Source organism: Diabrotica undecimpunctata, chromosome 4, assembly GCF_040954645.1.
Source record: "Diabrotica undecimpunctata isolate CICGRU chromosome 4, icDiaUnde3, whole genome shotgun sequence".
Lineage (NCBI taxonomy): Eukaryota > Metazoa > Arthropoda > Insecta > Coleoptera > Chrysomelidae > Diabrotica > Diabrotica undecimpunctata.
Window position 1 is genome coordinate 42993095 of NC_092806.1, and position 13822 is coordinate 43006916.

The following is a 13822-nucleotide window of genomic DNA, read 5'->3' on the forward strand; positions in this document are numbered from 1 at the left end:
TGATCTAAATAAAATAATTTTTTAAAAATTTACTGCTTTTTATTTCTATGCTTAAAATATTAAAAAGTCAAATTATTTTTAGAATTTGGTTTTAAAGACAATCTTTAATAGTTGCGAGACAAAATTAATATAAACTTGAATCTCCAAAATGACAAACAATGTTTAACTATTTCCAAATATTACTTTTCAAAAATCGTTACTCTCATTCAATTTTGTTACACATACAATTTGGTAATAAAATATATAAGAAATACCTATTCAGAGATAAAATCAAACAGAACAGCTGAAACCTGAATGACGCGAAGAAAAAACTAATAAATTTTCAAATAGACAAGGTGTTTCGAGTTTTGTGGCGCGTGCCGCACAAAAACACCTGCCCTAGACACATGTCAATATGGTAATGCCTTAAGATGGTAAATGAAAAACGAAGAAGTTGGAATATCGTTTACAGAATGTAATTAGTATGATATGTGGTGGTTGTTAAAAGTAATTAAACGAGTTTTTTCTACGGTAGGCTTAAAAATAAGAAATAATATTGTGTGTATAAAAATAACTCTTACTATTATTGTATTTATTAAGTTGTTTAGGTTACTCTTTTGTCCTTAAATTTGCTCATTGATAGTGCTCATCTTTGATAAAACACTTTACGTTCTACCACTTTCCTAAACTTGCCCTTGTTCTATCGTGGGACACCCTTTTATTTGACATCCAGGTTTTCACTCAATATTTTTATGAATTTTCTTCTGTTTTGAACGATTTCTTTTGTTTTTCGGGGATTTTTATCGACATATTTCTACTATTCTGGCTCTCCCATTCTTCTCACGCTGCTATTAAATGTCTCTTTTCTGTCTATTGTTGTTTTTGTTCTCTGTTATACATACCTTTGTCTGGGATGTCTGTTACGTTGTATGTACAATGGGTTTTTCCTATACTATTTATTACTAGCCTCTTTCAAACGTTTCCGTTAACATTATTGTTTTTTTTTAGGTAGAAGGTCTTGTTTGAAAATACCGTTTTCTATATTTTACTTATATAGCATCTGAATCACATCCTTGAGTTCAAAACCATTTTTGATACAGTCAAATGCTTATAAAACAACAGTACGTCCGTATTTATAATAATTTTGTGATATTATAATGATTTTTTGTCATCTCATCATCATCATCAACCTGTATGCGTTCACTGCTGGACATAGGTCTCCCTCAGCTCTTTTCCTCTGTCTTGTGCGGCTTACATCCAGTTACATCCTAACACGCTTTAGGTCGCCAGTCCATCTAGTTTCTAAGCGTCCTCTGCTTCTTGTCTTGGTCTCCACTCGACAAAACGTTTTGTCCATCGATGGTCTCATAATCTGGCGAGGTGTCCTGTCCAATTCTACGTTTTTGCTCTACGACGTATATCTTCGTTTGGGGTTCGGTCCCTCAGAGACATACAACATTTGACGCTCCATAGCCCTCTTGAGTCACGCGAATCTTATTTACTATCTTTTTTGTGAGTGTTAATGTTTCCGCTCCATAAGTGAGTACAGGTAACATACATTGGTCAAAGATTTTCCTTTTGAGGCATATGGGTAGATCCGATTTAAATACATAGTTTAATTAACCAAACGCTGCCCAGGGTAATTCTATGCGATGTGGGAGCTCACATGTCTGGTTATCTCTGCCCAACCGAATTTGATGCCCCAAGTACTTATAAAATGTAGTCTACATAATATCCTTTCCATCAACAGTAACATTTCGATGTAGCACCAGATTAGTCATTGTTTGCGTCTTGTTCATATTAATCTTTAGTCCGACTTCCAAGGAAGCATGATATAATTTTTCAAACATTATTATTGTATTACCCATACGATCGTCTATAAGGACAATGTCATCTGCAAATATCAAATGGCTGAGTTTATCTCCATTTATGTTAATAATATGCTCGTTCAGATGTGTCTTCTTACAAGTATGTTCTAAAAGTGTCATGAATTGCTTTGGAGAGACTGTGTTTCCTTGCCGTACTCCTCGCTGTATACAGAATTTATTTGTTTCTTGTTCAGATAGTCTTACGCTAGCTGTGGCATTTTGGTAGATATATTTGATTATGTTAGTGTAGCGATGATCTATTCGGCATTCTGTCAATGTTTTTAATATTCTCTGATGGCTTATATTATCGAATGCTTTCTCGTAGTCGACAAATATCAGTGTCAATGGTTTGTGGTATTCTGCAGACTTCTCTATCAGGTTCTTTAACACTAGTAAGTGGTCGTTAGTGCTGTAACCCGATCTAAATCCAGCTTGTTCTTTAGGCTGATAGAATTCTAATTTAGCCATTTACCTGAGGCCATATTATTACAGGATCTTCCTGATTCTAAGCCTTGTTTTTTATCTACAAATTGAATTTCAATTGAATTTTTCAACGGTACTAGAAAGGTAATGAAATATAATTTCCATTTTACGATATTATTTTGAAATATTGCATTGTTTAAGCTCACAATTTCGTCAAAACACAAGATTTTGATGTTTGTTTATCTATTAATACTTTGTGTCTAATGCCAATTTTTATGATTGTCATTGATTTAATTATAATTGTAGATATCATCATATTAGATCTTTTTAAGATATGATTAACTGGTTGTGTCATTTTTTATAGATCATTTATATCTTCATTTCTTTCCATTGACCATAAAATTTCATATTGACCAGTTTGAATCCGTTCATTTGTACTTTTTTCATTTAATTAAATTAAATCTTCTCCCGTTCGGCTTCTTCCTCATTATAATTGGATTAGTTTCCTCTCAGTTTGTACCTATTGCCTCACCCATCATTCTTGAAATATGTTTTGGCCTGTTCCTTTAAAATACTGAATATTTAGAACTTAATAGTTCCTAACGAAAATGGGGAAATAAAGATATATCAAATATGGTTTTTATAGTGTTTAACATACATAACCCATGATTGAAAGGTCTGGGAATATTTTAAAGAAAAATCAAATATTACCACTGGTAGAAGACGCAATATTTGTGTTTTCCAAAAAAGAATTTATACTAGTGTACTAAATAACCATGAGAGTAAGAAGAGACAAATAAATATACGGACACAACAAAAAGAATATTAACAAATTTTTCTCTTAAATATTTTTTTACTTATCGTTTATTAATTTAATCTATATGGTATTATTTTAATTATGCGTATTCATTTAATAATTTTTGAACATGTAAAAGGAAAAACATCTCAGACCACTTGACATTCTCCTGATTTTGTGAATATGGACACATACGCAAAAAAATTAAAAATTAAAAAAATACCCAAAATTAAATTAAAAACCAGTCAAAAAAAAACGTTTGAGTGACATCGAGAAGTTTATTTTACCAAAGAGTCTCTTTTTGCTTACATTTAAGCGGGTATTTGTATGCTTCCCTTTAAACTACATTATCTACATTATCTTATTCTAACCACATAGTACCTAAAATATAATATAAAATTTAGTCGAAAAAATCGGCCTCAGAAATCACCCAGAAATACTTCTTTAATTTTTTATTTAAAATTTACTTGGTTGGGACAGTTTTCTATTTGGTCTGTATAGAAATCATCATTTCGTTTCAGTTGTTCTAAAAGAGCATGAAATTATGTTTGTAGTCCAATATAATACTTTAGTTTTCTGAAAAATAATTTCGGCGTTAAACGTGGCAAAATCTTGGAACTCTGTTTAACTGATCTGATGCGTATTTAAGAAATTTGAGCCTTCTCGGTATTTTGGATCCAAAAATCCTACATTTCAATTTATTTTCTGATTTAAAGTTTTGTATAACATTCCAAATCTTATTTTTTAGAATTAACTTGCGGTGACACAATTTTTGTTGCAATTTTAATCAATGTATTTGCAATCAATCACATTGATTGCATTTTGTCTTACACTTTTTGGCAAGTTTTAAAAAGAGTAATATCAAAATGCTATTTTATCAAAAATATAACAATTTAATATTTTCGACATTGATTGCATTTTGTCTTGTTTCCAACCAGGTGATATATGCTCTTAAAATATGTCTAATTTAGAAGCCATTGCAGCACACAGAGTATCTGAGTTTTGACTAAAGTTTTATTATTTACTATTGGTGCAATTGTTGTAATATATAAATTAAAAGTTTTTATCAAAACTGTCGTAACATATGTTTTTTATATACTAGACATGATATTTGTGTCGTGGAAGAATATTTTATTAGGATGAAGTAACAATTTGGAAAATGCATTCATTGTTCTACGATTGAAACATGTTTTTATAAAATGAAAGAATGAAAAAGGAAAAGTATTTTTTAGGTGTGTAAAAAATCACTTTTTTATGAAAAATGAATTTTTTACACACTTCGAAAATACTTTCTTTTCCATTCTTTTATTTATCAAAAGTGTATAAAAAAACATATCAGTCTTTTTCAATTGCTAATTTTTTATTTCTTCAATATATTCCCAATTATGATACTGCGTTTTATAAATTTTAGAAGAGCCATTATTAAATATTTGTATCTGGTTATACATTCCATCGTGGACCTGTAACTGCTCTGAGAAGAACTTCAAAGGTATTTCTTTTTTTAAAAAGTTTCTGTAATTAATTTTCTCTATATTTTTTACGTCTTTTGTGCGATTTGTAATTTCTAAAATTGTCTTATAAAAGATAAAAAGGATATGTCCTTTTGTTTGTTATAATTATAAAATAATATCATACAAAATTAGAAAAAACGTGGAAAAGAGCATATACATATATAATTTAGAAACTACTAGAAATGCCAGACGGTTTTAACTGATTTTTGAACTTGAAATCGGATAACAGATATTGTATGCATGAATATGTTTGGAAAATATTGTTTAGAGATTAATACGACAGTAAAACCATTATAAAGTTTTAAACTAACCTTCACTGGTAAAGGTAAATATAAAACTATTAAAAAGAAGTTGAATTAAGAGGGTGAAAACGTATAAATATCTTAAAAGCAATATCAACAATCAGTTGGATCGTATGATACAAATAAAGTAGCTTAAAGTAAAAGAAAAAGAAAGTGTTTTTTTTATTTAAACACAAAATTACATTAACCGCTCAGGGTTATTAGTGGATATATCAAACACAAGAAATATTACATTAAATAGAATTGTATAACTTAATGTGTTTTAAATAGATTACATTGTTTTAATTTTTTTGTTGAGAACTGTTTTAAGATTATCATCTGTGATTCCATGGGTAATCGTTCCAATAGTAGCAGTAGTATGGCCAATTCTTAGACAGTTAATATTAACTTGGTATCTTCTGTTTGAAGGATTATTTAGGACATCATTTATTTTTTGGCAGATTACATTTGATTTTGTACCTAATTATTCCTAATGATTTTGCCATCTATTAGTATAGCGGATTTTAAACCGGTTCTTTATATCGTCTTCTTCTTCTTCTTTATAAGCAATTCTGCTTGTTCATTGGCGAATTAATACCTCTATGCAAGGTGCCAGTCCACCTTTTGCGCGGTCGTCCGATAGTTCTTCTTCTTTGCCGTTCTTTAGAACGGTGTAAGGATATATTTTTAACTTTGCAGTGTGGTTTGAGCTTATTCTACTTGTGTTTGCCAGTGGATTTGCTTTTTTATCTCCGCAGATACCTTTATGTGAATATATCCAAATAAAAGCCACTTTTTTCTTAGTAATCGGAATGTTTCTAGTTTGTTTTTTACTGCTTGTAAAATAGGGATATACATCTGTTTTAATCCTAGTAATGCATTTAATGAGCCTGTAATATTAATGCACTTAGCAAAAACTGAATTTATTAGAATAGCAAGGATCTATTTTTAAAAACCAAATGCAACATGTATTTTCGGTTCTATTTTATCGATTATAGACAAAACCTTTTCTCGTTTTAAATATGGTAGTACAGGCGCATTCTGAAAATTTCTTGGACCAGTTATATCATTGCCATAGAAGTCCTTAAAAGAGCAAGAAAAGAGTTCGGGATTTTGAACACAATTTTTAAAAACCCACAAACTGAAATTTTTGGGTGGTATTACAAGAAACTAATAACTACTTGGAAAAGTCTATGGCCAACAGGGACCAAGAAAAAGAAAGAATTTTGGTACAGAAATCAACAAACGTTGCAAAGAAAACTGAACAAAAATTAGTTTAGGAAAATATCGGTAAAAATGTCGATGTAGGCTTAAATAAAATTACACTTATATCAATAATAAAATATATTTAAATATAATAACAGTAAAGGAAATCTGCGAACGGAATTTAAAAGACAGCTCAAAACTTAAAAATAAGGCTTGGATGACAGCAAATTTATTGGATTTGATGAAGCCACGGCAACTAGCAAAACACAACGAAACACTTTATAAAACTATACAAAAAGAAATTCGACGTAATATATGAGAAGTAAAGAGTTATCATATAGACAAATATATCTATTTGGCCAAATATAGTCATGTACTATTGTTTTATTAACTTACAAAAGGCATTTGATCGTATTAAGCAGTCTATATTACCTAAGAGACATTGGCTTGGATGGCAGAGACGTTGACATAATTGCAAAAATTTGTATTGGAATCAAAGAACATCAGTTTTAGTAAACGGTTTGGTAAATAACACACTTTCTGAAAAAAACAAGGAGGAATCATTGTGAACGAATATGTTATCAATAATTTGCGACATGCGAAAGAAATAGTTCTCCTAGCTTTTAGTTAAGAAAATCTGCAAACATTACTTAACAGTGTCGTTGAGAGTGTCACAAAGATACAAAAAACCAAAATACTCATAATAAGTAAACAACAGAATATCAAACCATCCACATAATATAAATAGTACCTACCAAACTTGAGCAAAGTTGATCAAATTGTTTATATCAGTAAAATTGTAACGCAAAGAGTCACGGTGAAATTAGATCCAGAATTGAGCACGCCATAGCCACTTTTAGAAGGATTCTCACGGTATTATAACAACAGAGACCTAAAATTGGCATTAAGAATTTGCCTACTTCGTTGCTAGAACTCCAGTAGAACGTCTCAGCAAGACTACTAATTTAATGAAAAGTATCAAGAAAAGAAAGCTGGAGTACTTCAGGTAAACAAAGTTCAGGACGAAGAAAGACTTCATGGTTGAAAAATTTGCGATATTGGTATGGTATGGAAACAAGCATACTAGTTAGGCTGGCAGTGATAAAATTAAGATAGCTATGATGGTAACCAACGAACTGAAAGGACATGGAACCTGAAGAAAAATTAATACAAATAAAAATTAAGTACAAAAAACTTGAGCCAACATTCGGTAGGGAAAGGTCTCTTAAAAACCAAAAGAATAAAACCTTTAAACATAAATTTTATTACATGATTATATGAAAATACAAAGACTCAATAATCTAGATACACATATATGTAATAAGGAGCTACTATATTAGCAGATTCATAAGTTTAATCTAATGTAATGTAAGCAGAGAATAAAGTTTAAGATCAAAAAATACTTAACATTAACGATTAACATTTTTTCTTTTGAGAACAATTTCCGAATTGGAACTCGAAACGTCAAACAAAACTTTTTTCATTTTAAAGTGGCTTATTCCAAATAAAAATAGTAAATTGCGTCAAAATGCCACAAGAACATAGCATCAGAATAAAAAATACTTAGGCACAAAATACAAAAGATGTTATTTTATTATCAAGGACAATGATGAGAAAAGTTAATATACTGCAAAACACACAAATGGCAAGGAACACGCTATTAATTTATTCATTTCATATATATCATCAATAGCAATTCATTTTAATCATTTTCTAACGAATAAAAAAATATTTAAAACAAAATATAGACAACAATAAATAGAAAGGCACTATCAATATCACAAAAGGAAATTTATTTATTATTATCAAATACTTACAATTATCTTAATTGTTGTTTAAAGAAAAAAAAAACAGAAGACCTTTCAGCATTATAATTTATATCCAAATATTTTACAATTAAGTCCCTTATCAACAAACATCTCTAATATTTTATTACTAACAACTACTTTTGGATCTGCTGTTCGTCTTAGAAAAACTAGCGTTAAATATGTCAGGAGTCACTTTACTCAAAATATTTAATTAAAATGTAGACACACCGTAAAAGTGAAATGAAGAATGAAAGTAAGAGTGGCAGATGTTTTAAGGGTTACCCGCAGTTTACGCTGTGGCCACTAGGTGACAGCAGCAACTGGAACTGCGTAAGCGTAAAGTAAATACATTTAAATCGGACATACTCTTTTAGCAATGATCTTTTATGATTTTTTCGTGAGGTATTGTATCCAAGTAGATAATTTTAAATATTTCGAGACATTATTCGTAGAAAAAGAGTAAATCATTAGATCTAAAAACGGGAATTTAAATAAAAAATATCGTTTGGTAAAATAATATGTTCAAAAAACTTTCCAAGAATTTCAAGAAAAACATTGAGACCAAATATACCAACCGATGATGAGACAGCAACATGAATAAATTGTAATATATACGAGTAAAAAGAGCATAGAGGATAATATAATTATATTTGTGTAGATGTTAATACAGAAAAGACGATCTACTTTAATTATACGTCTATCAACAAAAATGTTATTATGGAACTACCATGTGAATCTGTCGGACCCATAATATATTTTAAGAGTAGTAGTTATATTAAATGTTTCTTGAATCAAACTTTTATATAGTGTTGTTGTAAGTTGTTTTAAATATTTCTGAAATTAATTGACATAGAAGAACGAATACGTAACTAGCATATAATAAAAACAAAACTAAAATACAAATATAGTAGTAACAATCGTGCTGAAATCCATTTCATGTGGTAGGGGAGGGTTGTCCACAGTGAGACGGTTTTTAGTCATTCGAGATTTTCTCACTTTTTTTATATATATTGAAAACAAACAAATAATCCTGTAAACTGGTCTTTATTTTAAAAAAATACACGACAGAAATAGATTTGAACTTGAAAACATAAGTGTAAAAAAATTTTTTTTTTTGACGTTGCAAAGTGTCTCACTGTATCTCACAGTGGTCCACACTTAGACACACAGTGGATCACAACGAACCACTGTGTACTGTCATTGAACCACTGTGTACTGTAGTACGCCAAAATTCACTTCGAACTGAACACAATTATTTTGCTTCTTTGTTTGTCCATATAAGACTGGTACAGGTAAAATCATTACCATGTCTTGCGAAACATTAGCAACTTCAGGAACGTTTGGATAAAACAACTTGTTCGATTTATTTTTTTCTTCTCAGATAATTGATCTCATATTCGAAGTCATCGGAAAGATTAGTCAAAATTTTACCAACAAAATATTTTATTGACTTTTTACTTGCGAACTTGAGAGCTTGAAAACGGTTTTGTTGTCACCACGGTTGCTTTAGAATCATGGTCAATAGTAGGTATTGTTATCACAATCTCAACATTCGAAGTGGGATCCTTTTTCCCATGTTTGTCATTTGTGCAGCAATCTGAAACTAGAGATTCGACAGTACTATTTGAAGATGTTGACTATTCAGGCCGATCTATGACGGAACTGGGAAGAAAATCCTCTGCTGAAAAAACATCCCGATCCCGAATGTTGCATTTTCGATTGAGGAATTTGTATGGTCTATGAAATATCACATAACTTCCAAAACCAACTCGCTGTTCATCCAGCCCAAAAGTGTTACAAGTTCCAAACTACCAGTTGGCGCATTACAAAGCATATACGATTTAAAATGAGCTCTAGGAAATATAATAGATGGTGGAATCGTATTTCCTGAAGAACTTATTAAGCCCTCTTTGGCATCAGTTACTTGACTCACTTGTTTAACACACTGTACAGTTGTCGTACCAGTTTCATCAAGATTCTATACTCTAGATCCATCGGCAAAGATTTCGGACTTGCTCAAGACATTGTGAAATTTGTCAAAGAAAACTGACACATGATGTTTATTGAAAGATGTAGCACGCGAAAGTCTACATACTTCTGGTCGTCTGATGCTCAAGTTAGGTAAACGGCGACATCTAAGAGTTGTTAGGCTGTATTTCATTTTTGAGCACATTCCAAGGTATTCTGTCAGTGTGAATTCTTCTTCTTTCGACATAATTTGGTGGTTTTCATAGAAAGGTCTCATTTTCACGTCGGTCTCAGGGTTATTTTTTTTTGTTTTTTTCACCGTAGTTGAAAGACTCTATATAGTTCTGTGTAAAATGTTTCAACAATCTCAATTATATTGTCTTTATCTGTTATTAATTGTCCCTTTCGGTCTACTAGCTTAACAACATTCTTCTTACCTAAAGCTTGACTTTTTTTTATTATCTTTAAACTTCTGTTGTTGACAACAGTAATATTTTTGGTGTTATATTGTCTTAAGTCATTTCTCACTGCATTATAAATAATTTATTAAGCTCTTGTATTATTCCACGTTGTTGTATGCGTTCTTCATTGCTTTAATTTAGTTGTCATTTACGGTTTCGACATGCATTACATTATAATATTTATTATCTTCAGGCATCTCAGAATTTGGTTTTCGAAGAACATGGTGTTTTCGATTGGATTCTACCTTGTTGGGTGTATTTTTGATATCATTTTGTATCTTTGTGTTTGGAGATTTAGTATGACCTTCGCTCCTATCATTCCATAGTCACTTTCCACTAAGCAGCTATTATCGACTGTTACATCATGGACCAGGTTTTTGTTGTTGGTTATGACAAAATCGATTTAATTTTTGGTAAATTCATCTGAAGGGCCCAGGTCTATTTCCTTTGGGAATTTTTTTGAAAGAATACAATACAAGAGATAAATATTACGAAGAGGACATTTCAAATCAAAAAATCCAAAAACCATCCACTTCTTTCATTTCGTTGTTTGAATTTGAATCCGTAGGTTCCCATTGCAATTTCGATTGCAATGTCAATAAAGTCACCCATTATTTAATTGTGTGTAATAGATGCCAGTCTAATTTCATTTTTTATGTCTTTATAAAAGATTTTCACTTCCTCGGCCGAGTTTGTGAATGTAATTTCTTTAAGTTGTTAGATATTTTTAGTACGTCTGTTATATATCATAAATCCAACACAGCCTATTTTTTCTTTCTTTCCCATATAGAAAAGTTCATGCCCTGTTTTTAGAGTTATACGTTCCTCTCCTTGGCGCCTTCCTGTTTCTCCAATGACTGTGCTTACATTGTATATGACTATATGTATTTGTCGTCATCCGTGGTAGCCTGATCTGACCCGGGAATTCGTCGAACCCTCTGTTTGCTGCCTTTCTTGATCACTACCTTGGTGAAGGTTTAGCTCACTGATGGGGACTGAGAGCCATATTTTTGTTGTTTACTCCATTACGCTGGTCAGTGCAAGTTGGTAGGCAGTTTTTTAAAGGAGAAAAAGTGTATGAGGACTCGCGCCCCTCAGGGCCCCTCACGTAAGGAAGATCGAAGAACTAACAGCTAGCGTAAGGTAGGGTCACCAATCCCTGTTGCAGCCTATCTTTTACTGGGATTGTAGCATAGTAGCAGAGTAATATTACATCATGGGAAATAAACAGTAATAGAGAACGATATAATTACTTTTAATATTATGGGTTGCAGATTCTAGATTCAAGATAAGCGGGTCGTTTCGCCTCGTATCTTTTCATAAGGCAGGCTAAAAGATCTTTCGTCTATAACTAACATCTACGTTTATAGGTCTTGGATAGTCTTTAATGCCCGCTAACGAGCCTCTTTTTAATCGCCGCCTTGCTTAAACACTATTGAACAGAGACTTAAACTTTTTCCTCATGCTTTCTTGCTGGAATTTTTCGTTCTATGCTTAGCTTTATCGCTGTTTTTCCGACTACTTTGCAGTAGTTCCTTTTAATGTTCAGAAGTTTGGCCTTTGACATAATTCAGCCTCCTTTTTGATCGTCGCCTTCCTTGAACAGAGACTTAACTTACTCCTCAATGCGCCGCTTATGCTCGTTCGCTGGAATTTTTCGGTACATGTTGAGCTTAATTTATATTTAAATGGGAATAAGCCACAATTAAAGATTAAAATACGTTTATTAACGTTTCAATTTCCACTTCGGAAATCGTTCTCAAAAGACTTTTGAGAATTATTTTGAGAACGATTTCCGAAGTGGAAATTGAAACGTCAATAAACGTATTTTAACCTTTAATTGTGGCTTATTCCCATTTAAATATAAATTAATTTAAAATGCCACAAGAAAATAGCTTCAGAACAATGTTGAGCTTCATCCCTATTTTTGTGACTACTTTTCAGTAGATCCTTTTCATGTTCGGGAGTTTGGCCCCACATGATCCATTCCGTAGTTTTCGGATAACTACTGCTTAGTTGTTTCTCTTAATGGTTTGCTTTGTTTGTTTTACCTAGTTTATTACTAACCCACGAGTATTACCTGATACCTGGCGAGCCGTTCTTAGCTTCCATATCTACTCGGCCGTATTCACCTTACAGATTTAGAGGCCACAGCTGGGCATTAAAGGCACCACCACAACATCAAGGCCTTACTTCTCTCGGAGGGAATCATGTGGAATAACGGTTACGCAACACAATCCGAATATAAATATTTGTCGATATCTATATTTCTAGAGATCATTAAAAAACTTTTGGAGATATTTTTATTTCGAATTTTTATATCGTTTTATATTAAAGTATTAATATACAATTTTCTTTTATATTCTTTAAACTTATTTATATTTATTATTATTAAAGACTATAATATTCAGAGGACACACTTAAAATACCTAATTTCCTTTCTTTGATAACCTTTTATAATGCCAATCATGTTTTCTTCCGAACCGTACATCTTGATCAACATAGTTATTTCTGCTTTACCATAAAATGTTTGATGTATCAGGTTAAAAGGAACTCCTTGATATGAGCAGCCATTAACATATTCAGGGTAACTTAAAAACCGGTATCTCGTGTAAGTAATCAAATGCGTATCAGATTCGCGCAAAAAGAACGCCTAAAATCAAAGGCGTAGACTGTTGTTGGAAGAGTTCGACGTTTGGATGGAAAGGAAACTCGTAGCATTAATATCTTAATTAATTATTGATATTTAAGATTTATTTAAGTTAAGTTACTTTTCTCTTAATTACACGACTTTGTATGGATATGACTATATTTTCTTTAAATATTTATTTCACTATTTTTGTACTTATGTCTTTCCTCATAGTTTTATAGAAATTTTGGTCCAGTTTATGTGAAGTTCATTCATGAAAATTGAAATCCTCTCCTGTTTTTCTAAGATTCTGTCCAACAACAATCACATCATAAACAAAAATATTTGATGTATTAACCATCCATTAGTCGCGTGGGTGACTATATTTACGCTCATTGTGCTTAACTAGCACGGTTGGACCTTCTCACCGCGCATGTACCTTCATATTAAGGCTGAATAAGTAAACGTATCGCCTTAGTTGTTTAAGATCAGCCGTAAGTTGGTTGTTGTTGCTGGATGTAGAGCGTAGCAAGGATCCAAGTAAGTGAAAGGAATGGTATAATCTTCTCAGTAGCGATTAAAGTGATAATGATTTACCAGAGGACAATAGCGACCACGACGAGGAAGATCATATTAAAGAAAATATAAGTGAGTCAAATTCTGGGCATGAAGTTGATGATTCGCAGTCTGAAGATGAGAAAGAGCATGTAGATAAACTTTGTTTTATCGCTAAAGATGGTATAACAAGATGGAAAAAACATTAGCTAAAATCATCCAATATGTAGCATGCAATATCGTTATGCATCTGCCTGAACCAAAAGACAAAGCTCGTGAAAAACGCAATGAACTTAAAGTTTTTGAGCACTTTTTAATTATACCAATTTCTACGAAT